Below are 4110 nucleotides of genomic sequence, written 5' to 3'. Positions count from 1 at the left end.
TGACTGTACAAATCACCTTTTGTTTAACCATTCATGTGTTGATGAATATTTAGGTTGTTCCCACCTTTTGCCTATTGTGAATAATGTTGCTGTGGATGTTGGTTTATAAGTATCTGCTCAAGCCCCTGTATTCAGTGCCTTGGGATACACACATAGAAGTGGAATTGCTGGAATGTATGATAAAGCTATGTTTATAATTCCACTGCTTTCCAGAGACTACACATTTTATATTCCCACCAGCAAAGCACAAGGGTTCCAAATTTCTACATACTCATCACATTTGTATTTTATTTATTTATTTAATAATAGCCATCCTAGTGAGTGTGAAGTGATTATCTCATTGCGGTTTGGCTTTGCATTTTCCTAATGATTAAGGATTAATTGTACCTCTTTGGAGAAATGTTTATTCAAATCCTTTGCCAATTTTTGAATGTTTTGTTGTTGAATTGGAGTTTTTATACATTCTGGATATTAATCATTTGTCATATATATGATTAGCAAATATTTTCTCCCATTTGTAGGTTGCTTTTTCACTTTTTTGATAGTGTTTTTGGATGCATAAAATCTCTTAATTTTGATGTTCAATTAATCTACTCTTTCTTCGTTGCCCATGCTTTTAGTGTCATTCCCATGAAATGTTGAAAAATCCAATGTCATGAAACTTTTCCCCAACGTTTTTTTCCTAAGAATTTTTTATTTTTAGCCCTTAGCTTAAGTCTTTGGTCTATCTTGAGTTGATTTTTGTGTATGTATATAAGGTAAGGGTCCAATTTCATTCTTTTGCATGTGAATATCCAGCTCTCCCAGTACCATTTGTTTGTTTGTTTGTTTGTTTGTTTTTGTTTTTGTTTTTTAAAGATTTTTTATTTATTTATTTGACAGAGAGAGATCACAAGTAGACGGAGAGGCAGGCAGAGAGAGAGAGAGAGGGAAGCAGGCTCCCTGCTGAGCAGAGAGCCTGATGCGGGACTCGATCCCAGGACCCTGAGGTCATGACCTGAGCCGAAGGCAGCGGCTTAACCCACTGAGCCACCCAGGCGCCCTGTTTGTTTGTTTTTGTATGATGAAAAAAAATTTAGATTTAGCCAGCTGGACTCAGTTTAGATGATCCCAATTTTGCTGGCAACATCAAAGCATCATAGTCAGGGGCCAGTTGAACATAGGCCTTCTTCTCCCCATCAGGCCTGATCAAGGTGTTGACCTTGGCCACATCAATGTTGTAGAGCTTCTTCATAGCCTGTTTGATCTGGTACTTGTTGGCCTTACATCCACAATGAATACAAGCGTGTTGTTGTCTTCTATTTTCTTCATGGCTGACTCAGTAGTCAGGGGGAACTCGATGATGGCATAGTGATTGAGCATGTTTCAAGTGCTCTTTCCAGGGTATTGGGGCTGCCTTGGGAGACGCAGAGTCTTGGGTCGTGGGATCGTAGGTGATGTGCGGATCTTTTTTTTGTGACTGTGGATGGCTTTCAGCACCACTTTCTTGGCCATCAAACCCTTTCCTTTGGCTTTGGCTTTGGGAGGGGTAGGGGCTTCCTTCTCAGCTTTTGGCACCATCTTTGTAAAAGGGATCCCAGCACCATTTTGTTGAAAAAATTGTCCTTTCCCCATTGGATGGTCTTCGCATCTTTTTCAAAAATAAATTGGCCAAATATGTGAAGATTTATTTCTGGTCATCCTATTCTATTCCATCAATCTGTCCATCTTTGTGCAAGTACCACACTGTTTTAATCCCTAAGCTGAAATGGCACAAAGAAGTAATTACTATTCACTTATGTGGAACAAATTTTGAATGTTCCCAGACCTCAAAAATAATGTGTTAGGCTTTTCTGATACCTTAGGATACATCTTGCTAATGGATGCACAAGATAAATTGAGATAAAACACAGATGCTCAAAGACACAATTCAAAGTTATAGCAGCTTGATGCTGAGATGCTGAGTGTAGTTCTCTAGGGACGGAGCTTGGCAGAGCTGTGTTTGCTACTCAGGATGCACAATGCCTCTATAATGGCTCACTGTAAAGCAAACACTAAACATTATTTTCACTTTTTGTCCTTGTTAAAGCAAAAATCTTCTTTGGATTTCTTTCAGTTAGGAAAAGCAGGCATTAATATAGATATTTTTTTCTTCTTTCTTTTTTTTTTAAATTTTATTTTTTATAAACATATATTTTTATCCCCAGGGGTACAGGTCTGCGAATCGCCAGGTTTACACACTTCACAGCACTCACCATAGCACATACCCTCCCCAATATCCATAACCCCACCCCCCCTCCCAACCCCCCTCCCCCCATCAACCCTCAGTTTGTTTTGTGAGATTAAGAGTCACTTATGGTTTGTCTCCCTCCCAATCCCATCTTGTTACATTTATTCTTCTCCTACCCCCTTAACCCCCCATGTTGCATCTCCTCTCCCTCATATCAGGGAGATCATATGATAGTTGTCTTTCTCCGATTGACTTATTTCGCTAAGCATGATACCCTCTAGTTCCATCCACATCGTCGCAAATGGCAAGATTTCATTTCTTTTGATGGCTGCATAGTATTCCATTGTGTATATATACCACATCTTCTTTATCCATTCGTCTATTGATGGACATCTAGGTTCTTTCCATAGTTTGGCTATTGGAGTAATTGGGCGCTGTTCTCTTCTTTCTTTTTGTAGGTCTTTTGTAAAAGTGAGGTGACACAACACGGACTTTTGAAAAGGGGGGGAATACATGTTTAATTTTGTAATATAATTTAAAATCAGGAAGTGTGATGACTCCACTTTGTTATTTTTTCCTCAAGATTGTTTTGGCTATTTGTGGTCTTTTGTGGTTCCCTACAAATTTTAGGATTTTTCTTTTTCTGTTTCTTAGAAAAATGCCATTGGAATTTTGGTGGCTTGTATTGAATCTGTAGATCCCTTTATGTGGTATGGGTATTTAAACATTATTAATTCTTCCTTCCAGGAACATGGGGTATCTTTTCATTTATTTATGCCTTCTTCAATTTATTTTATCCATGTGCTCAAGGATTCAATGAACAAATCTTTCACCACCTTGTTTAAATTTCTTCCTAAGTCTTTTATTGTTTTTGATGCTATTGTAAATGGGATTCTTTTATTTCTCTTTTGGTTAGTTCATTGTTACTGTGTAAAAATGCAATGATTTTTATGTTGCTTTTGTATCCTTCAACTTTACTGAATTCATTTATTAGAGATTTTGTGGAAACTTAAGGGTTTTCTAGTTATAATACCATGTTATATGCAAATAGAGATGATTTTACTTCTTTTCTGATTTGGATGACTTTTATTTCTTTTTCTTGCCTGATTGCTCAGGCTAGGACTTGCAGTACTATGTTGAATGGAGATGGCAAGAGAAAGCATCCTTGTAACATTTTTGATCTTAGAGGAAAAGATTTCAGCTTTTCAACATTGAGTGTGATGTTAACTGTGGGTTTGTCATACACAACCTTTATCATGTTTGGGTACATTCTTTCTATTCCTAATTTTTGAGAGTTTTTTTTTTTTTTTTTCATAAATGCTATCAAATTTGGTCAAATGCTTTTACCTCAACTACTAAAGTGATTATATGATTTTTGTCCTTCATTATGTTAATGTGTTATACCGCATTTATTTATTCAGGTATGGTGAACTATCCTTGTATCCTGGGGATTATCCCACTTGAGCATGATGTATGATCCTTTTAATGTATTCCTGAATTCAGTTTGCTAATATTTTGTTGAGGATTTTTGCATCTATGTTTAATAGGCATATTCCCTGTAATTCCTTTCTTTGTAATGCACTTGTCTGGCTTTGGTATCAGTGTAATGCCAGCCTTGTAAAATAAGATTCAAAGTGTTCCTTCTCTTCAATTTTTTTGAAGAGGTTGAGAAAAATTGGAGTTAATTATTTAAATATTTGGTAGAATTCAGTAAAGTCATCTTTTCCTGGGCTTTTGTTGTTTGGGAGTTTACTAATTAAATAGCCTTGCTTGTTATTGTTCTGTTCAAATTTTCTATTACTTCATGATTCAGTCTTAGTAAGTTGGAGTTTCTAAGAATTTATCCATTTCTTTGAAGTTATCTAATTTGTTGGCATGATTGTACATAGTAGTCTTTTATG

General features: G+C 36.4%; 1 pseudogene; it reads right to left on the bottom strand.

Annotated features, from left to right (window-relative positions):
- Nucleotides 1–1066: 1066 nt before the first annotated feature.
- Nucleotides 1067–1560, bottom strand: LOC125110292 (60S ribosomal protein L23a-like; annotated as a pseudogene).
- Nucleotides 1561–4110: the final 2550 nt, after the last annotated feature.

The sequence above is a fragment of the Lutra lutra genome, chromosome 10 (assembly GCF_902655055.1).
Source record: "Lutra lutra chromosome 10, mLutLut1.2, whole genome shotgun sequence".
In the NCBI taxonomy this organism is placed as follows: domain Eukaryota; kingdom Metazoa; phylum Chordata; class Mammalia; order Carnivora; family Mustelidae; genus Lutra; species Lutra lutra.
This window is presented reverse-complemented; position numbering and strand designations above follow the sequence as displayed.